The sequence below is a fragment of the Scyliorhinus canicula genome, chromosome 31 (genome assembly GCF_902713615.1).
Source record: "Scyliorhinus canicula chromosome 31, sScyCan1.1, whole genome shotgun sequence".
Classification (NCBI taxonomy): Eukaryota; Metazoa; Chordata; class Chondrichthyes; order Carcharhiniformes; family Scyliorhinidae; genus Scyliorhinus; species Scyliorhinus canicula.
The window spans coordinates 10,322,495-10,335,971 of NC_052176.1; the positions used below are offsets into that span (position 1 = coordinate 10,322,495).

At 47.0% G+C, this 13,477-nt stretch overlaps 4 non-coding genes across 4 annotated transcripts; 1 reads left to right on the plus strand and 3 right to left on the minus strand.

Annotated features, from left to right (window-relative positions):
• Nucleotides 1-2,677: 2,677 nt before the first annotated feature.
• On the minus strand, nucleotides 2,678-2,759 carry trnas-gcu. Its single transcript has one exon. It is a non-coding gene; the product is annotated as a tRNA-Ser (tRNA).
• Nucleotides 2,760-2,863: 104 nt separating this feature from the next.
• Nucleotides 2,864-2,935, plus strand: trnag-ucc. The gene has a single exon. It is a non-coding gene; the product is annotated as a tRNA-Gly (tRNA).
• Nucleotides 2,936-6,168: 3,233 nt separating this feature from the next.
• On the minus strand, nucleotides 6,169-6,250 carry trnas-gcu. The gene has a single exon. It is a non-coding gene; the product is annotated as a tRNA-Ser (tRNA).
• A 1,022-nt stretch (nucleotides 6,251-7,272) lies between these two features.
• trnas-acu lies at nucleotides 7,273-7,354 on the minus strand. Its single transcript has one exon. It is a non-coding gene; the product is annotated as a tRNA-Ser (tRNA).
• Between the last annotated feature and the right edge of the window lie 6,123 nt (nucleotides 7,355-13,477).

Genomic DNA, 13,477 nt, shown 5'->3' on the forward strand with positions numbered 1-13,477 from the left:
AGCACAGAGTCTCACTCTATGCGGATGATCTGCTCCTCTATATTTCGGACCCACAAAGCAGCATGGACGGAATCATCGCGCTCCTGAAAGAGTTTGGAGCCTTCTCGGGCTACAAACTCAACATGAGCAAAAGTGAGATCTTCCCATTACACCCGCAAGGGGGGGGGGGGGGGCAGCACTAAAGGGGCTGCCGTTCAAACAAGCCCGACATAAATTCCGCTACCTGGGGATCCAAATAGCCCATGACTGGAAAGGGATCCACAAATGGAACCTCACCATCCTGACGGAGGAAGTTAAAAAGGACCTGCAAAGATGGAACACACTCCCGCTCTCCCTCGCGGGGAGAGTTCAGACGATCAAAATGAACGTACTGCCCAGGTTCCTCTTCCTGTTTAGATCCATTCCGATCTACATCCCCAAGGCCTTTTTCAAAGCGCTGGACAAACTCATCATGGCGTTCGTATGGGGGGGTAAAAATGCTAGGATCCCAAAGAAGGTCTTACAAAAAACAAAAACCAGGGGAGGGTTAGCCCTCCCGAATCTACAATTCTACCACTGGGCAGCAACAGCCGAGCGAGTAAGGGGATGGATCCAGGAGCCAGAAGCTGAGTGGGTGCGTGCGGAGGAGGCCTCCTGCATGGGAACCTCCCTCCGGGCCCTCGCCACGGCAGCACTCCCATCCCCACCCAAAAAACACTCCAGCAGCCCAGTGGTGACAGCCACCCTCCAATCCTGGAACCAACTGCGGCAGCAACTTGGCCTGACCAAAATGTCGAACAGGGCTCCCATCTGCAACAACCATAGGTTCAAACCAGCACTGACCGACGCCACCTTCAAAAGGTGGAGGCAGGACGGGGGGACACTGACAGTCAGGGACCTATACACGGACGACAGGATCGCAACACTGGACGAACTGACAGAGAAATTTCAGCTAGCTGGGGGGAACGAGCTACGGTACCTGCAGCTCAAAAACTTCCTACGAAAGGAGACAAGGACGTACCCACAACCGCCACGACAGACACTACTGGAAGACCTACTGGACGCAAGTATCCTAGAGAAAGGGAACTGTAGTGACATGTATGACCGACTGGTAGATAGGGACGACACCGTACTGGACGCAACAAGGAGGAAATGGGAGGACGACCTGGGGATGGAGATCGGGTGGGGACTCTGGAGCGAAGCACTGCATAGGGTCAACTCCACCTCCACGTGCGCAAGGCTCAGCCTGACGCAACTAAAAGTGGTACATAGAGCCCACTTAACAAGAACCCGTATGAGTAGGTTCTTCCCGGAGGTGGAAGACAGATGTGAACGGTGCCAAAGAGGCCCGGCCAACCACGCCCACATGTTCTGGTCCTGCCCCAGACTCGTGGAGTACTGGACAGCCTTCTTCGAGGTAATGTCCAAAGTGGTGGGAGTGAGGGTGGAGCCATGCCCGATAGTGGCGGTCTTCGGGGTTTCAGAACAGCCAGATCTATTCCTGGGGAGGAGGGCGGATGCCCTTGCCTTTGCCTCCCTGATCGCCCGCCGTAGAATCCTGTTTGGCTGGCGGTCAGCAGCACCGCCCAGAGCTGCGGACTGGCTGTCCGACCTCTCGGAATCTCTCCAAATGGAGAAAATCAAATTTGCCATCCGAGGGTCGGACGACGGCTTCCACAGAACGTGGGAGCCATTCATGCGACTGTTCCGGGACCTATTTGTGGCCAATGTACAAGAGGAAGAATAGTCGGGGGAAGGTAGCGGGAGGGGGGGGGGGGCTACAGGTTCGTTACGGGGGTTCGATGGCTAGCTAAGGCCCAAAACCAAGCTAAATAAACATGTTGAGGGGGGGAGGGGGGGGGGGGGGGGCGCAGTTACTACTACGAAGATGCTTACCTGTAAATATGTGTGTTAATTTTTGCGTGTTTGTTTTTGTTTGTTTTTTTTTTTCTCTCTCCTAACAATTTGTAATTTGTTCAATATAAAATACGAAAACTGAATAAAAACATTTATAAAAAAAAAAAAAAATTCTGCTCCAGTATTTTCTGAACTTCTCTTTTCCGCGACATCGTGAGTTTCAAACTGAGGGAAAGAAACGGTTTCCAACTAAGAATTTATGCTCGATTAGGACAGTGAGTGAAATAAGTAACGTTCTCTGCGTTTTACAATATGTTTTCGACATGGGCAGTGTTCGACTATTCACATCCCGCCAAGCCCTTAAATAAAAGCTAAAAATCGCAGCATTTTTCTTGATCCTCATGCATTGGAACAAACGGGACAAACAACAGACACGTTTTTGACGAGGATGGGATTGGATTCCACGTGCGCAGAACACAATGGATTATTGTTTATCTCCTGAACCACCTCCTTTACTTTAATAGAACTTTAATATACGATCTTCTCACAGACAAGTAGCCGAAGAACACCTCCAGTGTGCAAACAGGAGGAGGTTCATTCAAGAGAGGTGCCAGAAAAGAATTATGGGAGAAGTGAAGCTGGTAACATGGACTGTCCTGTGGGTAGCTGAAGAAGAACTGGCAGCAATGAGCGGTTCGGCCCCAAACACGTCTCCCTCCGTTCGTCCCTCCTGGAACCCAACTCGATGTATTCTGTCCTGCCAACTTGGTTGTCACATCAGTGATTGCAGATCCATCTTGGAAAAATGAAGCGCACTACCGAGAACCATAGGATGAAAAATCGACGAGGATGGGATTCGAACCCACGCGTGCAGAGCACAATGGATTAGCAGTCCATCGCCTTAACCACTCGGCCACCTCGTCCCATATTGCTACGTGCCAATACGTGTAATTTCCATTAGCATTCATGAGCTGATGGAATTATCTGCCTCTTTCTCTTCACCATGGAGGCAAAATGTCGAAATGCAGCGATGGTGGTATAGTGGTGAGCATAGCTGCCTTCCAAGCAGTTGACTCGGGTTCGATTCCCGGCCATCGCAGTAACAGATGTATTGTATGTTTCTGTGCGACATGGTGAGTTTCAAACTAAGGAAAGCTGATCAACAGTTTTTAACCTCAGAATTTATGCGCAATTATCTAAATTGAGATGTATTAGATGTCAAAAGGTATGGATAAAGTAGACCTGGAGTTGATGCTTCCTCTTGTAGGGCATTCTGAAAGCTGAGGTCATGCTCTAAGAATAAGAGATTGCGTATTTAAAAAAGATTTCAGGAAAAACTACTCCTCCCAAAGGGTTGTGATTCTGTGGACCTCTCTACCCCAAGCGTGCGCTGAATGCAGGAAGAGTCGGTGAATTTAAGGAGGAGTTACAGAATATTTTTTGGTAAGGAGTTGAAGTGTTATTGGGAACGGGTAGGCCGGTGGAGCTGAGGCCAGGATGGGATCAGCATGGACAGTGCGCAGAGCACAATGGATTATTATGCACCTCCTGAACAAAATGGTACAACTCCTTTACTTCAATAGAACTTTAATATACGAGCTTCTCACAGACAAGTAGCAGAAGAACACCTCCAGTGTACAAACAGTACACTGTTCAAGAGAGGTGGCTGAAGTGAATTATGGGAGATGTGAAACCTGTAACATGGACTGTCCTGTGGGTAGCTGAAGAATAACTCAGGAGGCTAAATAGCCTACTCCCGCTTCTGCGCCATTTCTTATGGGTTATAGGTGCTCTGGCTGATATCGCAATCGACCTTTTCATCTGTAACATTGTTCGGCAGCAGATGGGGCACATATCAGCCATGATAGGGTGGCGGAGCAGACACGATGCGTCAAACGGATTAATTCTGCTTCTGTATTTTCTGAAGTTATCTTTCCACGACATCGTAAGCTTCAAACGAAGGGAAAGAAACGGTCTCCAACTCAGATTTATGCTCGATTAGGACAGTGAGTGAAATAAGTCACGTTCTCAGCGTTTTAGAATATGATTTCGACATGAACGGTGTTCGACTAGTCACCTCCCGCCAAGCCCTTAAATAAAAGCTACAAATCGCAGCATTTTTATTTGATCCTCATGAAGTGGAACAAACAAACAAACTTGGCACATTTTTGACGAGGAAGGGATTGGATTTCATGTGCACAGAGCACAATGGATTATTGTGAATCTCCTGAAGCACATGGTACACCTCCTTTACTTTAATAGAACTTTAATATACGAACTTGTCACAGACAAGTAGCCGAAGAACACCTCCAGTGTACAAACCAGAGGAGGTTCATTCAAGAGAGGTGCCTGAAGAGAATGATGGGACAAGTGAAACCGGTAACCTTGACTGTCCTGTGGATAGCTGTTGAAGAACTGGCGGCAATGAGCCGTTCGGCCCCAAACACGGGTACCTCAGTTCGTCCCTCCTGGAACCCAACTCGATGCAATCTGTCCTGACAACTTGGAATAGATTGTCACATCAATTATTGCAGATCCATCTTGGCAAAATGATAAACACTGCCGAGAACTATTGGATGAAAAATCGACGGAAATGGGATTCGAACCCCCGGGTGCAGAACACAACAGATTAGCAATCCAGCGCCTTAACCACGTGGCCACCTCGTCCCAATATTCGTATGTGTCAATACGTGTAATTTCGGTTAGCATACATGAGCTGATGGAAATGATCTGCCTCTTTCTGTTCACCATGGTGGCAAAATCGCGAACTGCAGCGATAGTGGTATAGTGGTGAGCATAGCTGCCTTCCAAGCAGTTGACCTGAGTTCGATTCCCGGCCATCACAGTAACAGTTGCATTGGATGTTTTTGCGCGACATGGTGAGTTTCAAACTGTGGAGGACTGGCCAATAGTTTTTAACCTCAGAATGTATGCGCAATTATCTAATTGGGATGTATTAGATGTCAAAAGATATGGAGAAAGTAAACCTGGAGTTGATGCTTCCTCTTGCAGGGCATTCTGAAACCAGAGGCCCTGCTCTTAGAATAAGAGATTGCGTATTTAAAAAAGATTTCAGGAAAAAATACCTCATCCAAAGGGTTGTGATTCTGTGGAATTCGCTACCCCAGCGTGCGCTGAATGCAGGAAGAGTGAGTGAATTTAAGGAGGAGTGAGAATTTTTTTTTTTTGGTAAGGAGATGAAGGCTTATGGAGAACTGGCAGGCCGGTGGAGTTGAGGCCAGGATGGGATCAGCATGGAAGCACATGCGCACCGCAGAGCACAATGGATTATTATGCACCTCCTGAACCAAATGGGCCAACATCTTTACTTCAATAGAACTGTAATATGCGCTCTTCTGACAGACAAGTAGCCGAAGAACACCGCCAGCGCACAAAAAGGAGGAGGTTCATTCAAGAGAGGTGGCTGAAGAGAATTATGAGAGAAGTGAAACTGGTAACCTGGACTGTCCAGTGAGTAGCTGAAGAAGAACTCAGGAGACTAAATTGCCTACTCCCGCTCCTGCGCCATGTCTTATGGGGAGTAGGTGCTCTGGCTGATATCGCAATCGACCTCTTCATCGTTCAACATTGTTGGGCAGCAGATGGGGCACATATCAGCCAGGATAGAATGGCGGAGCAGCCTCGATGGGTGAAATGGATTAATTCTGCTCCAGTATTTTCTGAACTTCTCTTTTCCGCGACATCGTGAGTTTCAAACTGAGGGAAAGAAACGGTTTCCAACTAAGAATTTATGCTCGATTAGGACAGTGAGTGAAATAAGTAACGTTCTCTGCGTTTTACAATATGTTTTCGACATGGGCAGTGTTCGACTATTCACATCCCGCCAAGCCCTTAAATAAAAGCTAAAAATCGCAGCATTTTTCTTGATCCTCATGAATTGGAACAAACGGACAAACAACAGACACGTTTTTGACGAGGATTGGATTGGATTCCACGTGCGCAGAACACAATGGATTATTGTTTATCTCCTGAACCACCTCCTTTACTTCAATAGAACTTTAATATACGATCTTCTCACAGACAAGTAGCCGAAGAACACCTCCAGTGTACAAACAGGAGGAGGTTCATTCAAGAGAGGTGCCTGAAGAGAATGATGGGAGAAGTGAAACCGGTAACCTGGACTGTCCTGTGGGTAGCTGAAGAAGAACTGGCAGCAATGAGCGGTTCGGCGCCAAACACGTCTGCCTCCATTCGTCCCTCTTGGAACCCAACTCGATGTATTCTGTCCTGCCAACTTGGTTGTCACATCAATTATTGCAGATCCATCTTGGAAAAATGAACCACACTACCGAGAACCATAGGATGAAAAATCGACGAGGATGGGATTCGAACCCACGCGTGCAGCGCACAATGGATTAGCAGTCCATCGCCTTAACCACTCGGCCACCTCGTCCCACATTACTACGTGCCAATACGTGTAATTGCTATTAGCATACATGAGCTGATGGAAATTATCTGCCTCTTTCTCTTCACCATGGAGGCTAAATGTCGAAATGTCGAAGTGAATTATGGGAGAAGTGAAACCGGTAACCTGGACTGTCCTGTGGGTAGCTGAAGAATAACTCAGGAGGCTAAATAGCCTACACCCGCTCCTGCGCCATTTCATATGGGTTATAGGTGCTCTGGCTGATATCGCAATCGACCTCTTCATCTGTAACATTGTTCGGCAGCAGATGGGGCACATATCAGCCATGATCGAATGGCGGAGCAGACACGATGGGTCAAACGGATTAATTCTGCTCCTGTATTTTCTGAACTTATCTTTCCACGACATCGTGAGTTTCAAACGGAGGGAAAGAAACGGTTTCGAACTCAGAATTTATGGTCGATTAGGATAGTGAGTGAAATAAGTCACGTTCTCAGCGTTTTACAATATGGTTTCGACATGGACAGTTTTCGACTATTCACCTCCCGCCAAGCCCTTAAATAAAAGACAAAAATCGCAGCATTTTTACTCGATCCTCATGAAGTGGAACAAACAAACAGACTTGATACATGTTTGACGAGGATGGGATTGGATTCCATGTGCGCAGATTACAATGGATTATTGTGTATCTCCTGAACCACATGGTGCACCTCCTTTACTTTAATAGAACTTTAATATACGATCTTCTCACAGACAAGTAGCCGAAGAACACCTCCAGTGTACAAACAGGAGGAGGTTCATTTTTGAGAGGTGCCTGAAGAGAATGATGGGACAAGTGAAACCGGTAACCTGGACTGTCCTGTGGGTAGCTGAAGGTGAACTGGCGGCAATGAGCGGTTCGGCCACAAACACGTCTGCCTCCGTTCGTCCCTCCTGGAACCCAACTCGATGCAATCTGTCCTGGCAACTTCGAGTAGATTGTCACATCAATTATTGCAATCCATCTTGGAAAAATGATTAACACTACCGAGAACCATTGGATAAAAAATCGACGAAGATGGGATTCGAACCCACGCGTGCCGAACATAACAGATTAGTAATCCATCGCCTTAACCACTCGGCCACATCGTCCACATCCCTCCGTGTCAATACGTGTAATTTCGGTTAGCACACATGAGCTGATGGAAATTAATTGCCTTTTTCTATACAGCACGGTGCCACAGACTCGAAATGCAGCGATGGTGGTATAGTGGTGAGCATAGCTGCGTTCTGAGCAGTTGACCTGCGTTCGATTCCCGACCATCACAGTAATAGTTGCATTGAACATTTTCGCGCGACTCGCTGAGTTTCAAACTGAGCAAAGCTGATCAACAGTGTTTACGTGAAAATTTATGCGCAATTATCTAATTGAGATGTATTAAGGTATGGAGAAAGTAGATGCTTCCTCTTGTAGGGCGTTCTGAAACCAGAGGTCATGCTCTTAGAATAAGAGATTGCGTATTTTAAAAAGATTTCAGGAAAAACTACTCCTCCCAAATGGTTGTGATTCTGTGGAATTCTCTACCCCAGCGTGCGCTGAATGCAGAAAGGGCTCAGTGAATATTAGGAGGAGTTAGAGAATATTTTCTTGGTAAGGAGTTGAAAGGTTATTGGGAACGGGCAGGCCGTTGGAGTTGAGGCCAGGATGGGATCAGCATGGAAGGTGCGCAGAGCAGAATGGATAATTATGCATCTCCTGAACCAAATGGTACAACACCTTTACGTCAATAGAACTTTAATATACGATCTTCTCACAGACATGTAGCCGAAGCACACCTCCAGTGTACAAACAGGAGGAGGTTCATTTCAGGGACGTGGCTGAAGTGAATTTAGGGAGAAGTGAAATCGGTAGCTGAAGAAGAACTCAGGAGGCTAAATAGCCTACACCCGCTCCTGCGCCATGTCTTAGGTGCTCTGGCTGATATCACAATCGACCTCTTCATCTGTAACATTGTAGGCAGCAGATGGGGAACACATCAGCCATGATAGAATGGCGGAGCAGACTCGATGGGTTTAATGGCTTAATTCTGCTCCTATATTTTCTGAAATTATCTTTTCCACGACATCGTGAGTTTCAAAAGGAGGGAAAGGAACGTTTTCTATCTCAGAATTTATTATTAATTTTGGTATGATGCAAAAGTTCCACATTGCCTGTCACCCGCTGTCCAGCGGCATTGTGGAACACATGAATCGGTCACTAAAGGCCACACTTAGAAAAATGGTGCAGCAGCACAACATGACATGGGACGCAGCGCTCCAATTCGCACTGATGTTTGTTAGGAACACAGTGTCGAGTTCAACAGGATATACCCACCAAACCCTCATGACAGGACGACCCATGAAGGGTACCGAGTATTTATTTGGGCTTGATTTGGCCAGCCCCGCAGTCACCGCCCTGACCCATGAGAAAGCAGTCCAGCACATGGTAGAAAATATTAAAGCAGCACAATTCCCTGCAGCTGTTCGTCTAGGCGCTAAACAATAGCAGAGTAAGGCCTGCTTTGATAAGACAGTACACCCGACAGAGTACACAGTCAGACAGCAAATAATGATCAGCTTATACAACCCCAGCTCATTTCTCTCCCCTGGGTTTGCAGGCCCCTATTCAAACTCGGACAAACTAAGCTAATCAGTTTATAAAATCACGTATCGAACGGAAAATCAGGATGGTTCCATGTAATTCAGCTTAAGGTTATGGAACGCAGTGCAGCCACTCGCACCACCTCTCGTTCGCGTTTGCACACAATGAAGACCCGCCCACTGATAACCCAATCCCCCACTCCCCCAGCAGCAGCAACACGTCCAGAGACACAACCTTGACCCCGCGCCCAGAATCCAATTTCACCCTGAAGCTTGATTCGGCTGCTAGTGACAGCGACAGGACAACTGAAGCCCCTGTGAAATCTGAACAATGGACACTCAGACCAGGCCGCAGTCACTACAGCCCGAGAGACACCGACAGGATATGTTCAGCCCCTTTGTGACCATTTATTTGCCCACATCAGAAACAGACCCACCATCCGACGATAGCGACAACCCCCCTTACCCAGACCGCCTTACGGAAAATGAAACACTGGCACCACGAAAATTCCTGCCGTCTGACACGGAATGATGAAATGGACCCCACATCAGCACAGGCCGCATTAGCACGAAAACTCTACACGCGACTTTGGCACCCGGTAGATGGTGATGACTCCGAGTCTGACTCCCACCATGGTAACCCCTTTGAAACCCTTTTTGGAATGGAATCTTGAGTTGTCCAGATGATTAGTGACAGGAACCGATTGGGATTTACGGTGTCCTATACTATGATGGAACCTGCCCACTTTTCTTCTTTAGTTCGGTTTTAAATATTGTACGTTCTTTCTTGTACGATTTTGTGTGTCAGACTCATGAATAATTCCCTGATACAGTAATAATTGCTGACGCACATGGCAGATAAGGAAACAAGTTTGTTCGAGCCCATATATTTCCAAATCCTTACCGCTCTTGGAAGGTCAGTCAGGCAGTGGAGTAATGGCACTTATCCCCGCCCTGCCTGAGGACCCCCTATACATTTGGTCAGCCAAGCTGGGGTAGTGGAGTAACGGCACTGGTCACCATCCTGCCCGGGGATTCCACCCATTCTTACCCTGCCACGGATCATACACACCCCATTCGGAGAATTGTTTGCGAAACTCTTTTGCTGTTCTTTTTCATTCCTGTGGTTTAAAGAATGCATTTTGCCACAACTTTGCCTCTTTCCGCCAACCCTTCGGGTGATATCCCCCCACCTACTATTTACATGTCAGAATCACTTGGTTAGAAACGAGTTTGCAGAGGACAGAGAAATTGTCCAACCACCCAGCCCATCAAACACAGGCTGCGAGAGTGCTCGCACCGTGACAGAATTTTTATTTTCGGATGTCTTGTCTCCGCAAATTGTTGGTTTAAAAAAAATGAAGGAGGCTGATATGGTGACGATTCTAACAGGAAATTGACGTTAAGGAGAAACAGACAGACAACCGAGATGTTAAGCAACAAGATAATAACAGATATTATGCTTCACCCCGAGGAAGATACAAAGATACTTTCAGACGGAGAAAAGCCTGAACAAGATGAAGACCACCCTGATGATCAAGATCATGATCGTCGCTGAAACAGTACAGTTGCACGTGTTACCTATCTCTACCTCCCTCACCACACAGGCCCCGAACACGAATACCCAAAACAACAACCCCATCCTGGACACTACACAACACATAGACCCAGCCACCGATACCCCCACATGGTGTGAGAATCTCATTAAATGTTACTCCCTGTGATACACAGCAGAGGCTTTCCCAGTGGGAGTCATACTGTGCAGTGTCATCCAGACAATCAGATTGCGGAAATGGAGAAGGAGAGCCTCCCGCCCTCCAGTACACACCTTTGGAGCCCCTTTCCTCGGACTTCAGCAAACCCCACAAACTTTCTGAACCTTTTTCTTTAATAAATTCCGCGGTTGGGCGGCACGGTGGCACAGTGGTTAGCATTGCTGCCTACGGCGCTGAGGACCCGGGTTTCGAATCCTGGCCCTGGGTCACTGTCCATGAGGAGTTTGCACATTCTCCCCGTGTCTGCGTGGGTTTCACCCCCACAACCCAAAGATGTGCAGGACAGGATAGGTGGATTTGCTACGCTAAATTGCCCCTTAATTGGAAAAAATAATTGGGTACTCTAAATTAAAAAAAAACATATTTTTATTTTAAAATATTCCGCGGTTGTTGTTTCATTATTAAAGCTTATTTTCTGTTCATGAATGTTCGCGATAAGAGAAAATGTGATGCTGCAATGTGATGTGGTTTTTGTATTGTAAGATAAGTTCTTTGATGGTTAAGAAGCAGCATGAGTGTAGTGTAGTTAGAGACAGTTAGAGGTCCCCTTTTTTGTTATTTACAAGGAGAATGAAAGACAGGATTGAATGTTAAATGGCCCCTTCGGAATTTTTAGTTATGTGTTGAATTATGGAAATTTGGGTAAATGCTTATGACCCGTATCACAGAGTAGGGAAGAATCTTTCCTTGATTGAGGGTACCCGGCATTTCAGAGAACAGAAGACCCAGTATTGTGATCCATCACGGTGCGCGTTGAGGATCAAGAGGACGGAGTGTCGCCATCTGGGAAGGTCTCTTACAACTAGGGACAGAGAAACTCCCAAAGCCTAGTGGGTAAAACTGAGAAGGCAAGACTCAGACAGCCTCAGAGCCTGAAATAGATTTAGATAGAACAGTACAGTACAGAACAGGCCCTTCGGCCCTCAATGTTGTGCCGAACCATGATCACCCTACTCAAACCCACATATCCACCGTATACCCGTAACCCTTTACCTTACATTTATTAGGACACTATGGGCAATTTAGCATGGCCAACCCACCTAACCCGCACATCTTTGGACTGTGGGAGTAAACCGGAGCACCCGGAGAAAACCCACACACACAGGGGGAGGACGTGCAGACTCCACACAGACAGTGACCCAGCCGGGAATCGAACCTGGGACCCTGGAGCTGTGAAGCATTTATGCTAACCACCATGCTACCCTGCTGCCCCTTTAAGGAAGGAAGAATTCCAAACGGTATCGAAACTCCGACCAATTAGTATTTTGATGGGGCCGATTAACATTTGATGGCCCATCTTCATCAAAACAAAGGACTAGTACTCGAGTGAACGGTACAGTCCCAGACATTTCGGCGCCACTCCCTGTTGAGGGGAAGCGTAAACAACGGGATCACCCAATTAGTAGGGTCCGAAATTGGCCGCCCAAAAGAGCGCGAAAACCCCCAAGTATAAGAAGAAGAGTTCGCCATATGTTCGTCCTCTCTTGGACTTGGCGCCCCGGCCACGACCATTTCCAAGTGCAGCAACACCAGAAGCAATTCCAAGTTCAACGCTCGCTGCCAGACGGATGAGCCCAGCAGAGCAGCCGTTACTTCTCCAGACTCGATTGCTCCAGAATCGGACTGCGGCCACTGTTGCTCTCACCTAAGGTGGGTGCCTGAAGTTAAGTGCAGGTTGTCTTAGTCGATAGGTGAGTTAACAATGTAGCCACTGTAGCCACCTAAAATGGACACTGGACTGACAAGATGGAGAATTGCTAAGACTGCAGGGAAAAGCAGTTTAGCCAAGACAGCAGTCTGCAAAGACTGATTAGCATTTTGCAAGCAGCAAAACTAGTTTCTGGCCAGGTGGAAGATCTCAAACCAAAGGTATTAATGGCAAAACGCTTTGCATATTAATGAGGCAATCCAGATCTGGGCACACACAATGGCAACATTCAGGTTTGAATAGATACTTTAAGTGGATGTCCAGACAGAGCGGCACCAGAAGTATCCACTATAGAAACCGCCCCCTCCATCAAGAAGAGACCCTCACATTGGGGGGGAATTCAAAAGATATCGATTAGAATTCGGTCCAATCGATACCTGAAGGTAAAGCCCGCCCCAAAAGAGGCACGGACATTGGGGTGCTATAAAAGATAGACCCCACACATGGTCCTGTCTGTTGTTTTCGTGCTCCGGCTTTGACCAAGAACTTCGACCTGTATCCTGACTCCAGCCGTTGAGCACCAGCCGCCGAACCATAAGTGACAATACGATGCTCGCTACGCGAACCAGGCCCACTAGACCCCCAGCGACCAGCACACTCTCTGAAGGTTGCAGACCAAGATCGGAACGAAGGCCTCGCTCCCTGTCCTTGCCTGTTCCTGTTTAGTTAAGTATTCTGATCGCTTAGTTTAGTTATAGCTTAGTCGCTTAGCGTGTGCATACGTTTTTATTACATTTGTATAATAAATATTGATCGTTTGGAACTTACTAATCGGTGTATCGTTTTATTACTTTGAACCTGACCTTGGAATATTTGTGAGTTGTCTAGGTACGGCAACTGGCGACTCCCGAGCTGAAAATACATACATAGAGCCTAGCAGTGTTAAGCACAAGGCCTTTAAACGGAGGCGTGTTAATACACTCCAATAAACGAATTACACTCAAGTAAAACGTGCAACAACTAGCAGTGTTTGTGTTGCATGACTAATTGTGTGTAAATAAAGTAGCTTGACCTTGAACTAACTAACTCGTGTTTGGCTCTTTAATCGACAGCCGGTTGTACCTTGTGGTGGTATCATTGTGGTGACTCTGAATATTAGAACATAGATATCAAAAGAAAGGAGGGTAAACTCACTGATTGCCATAATTGGAA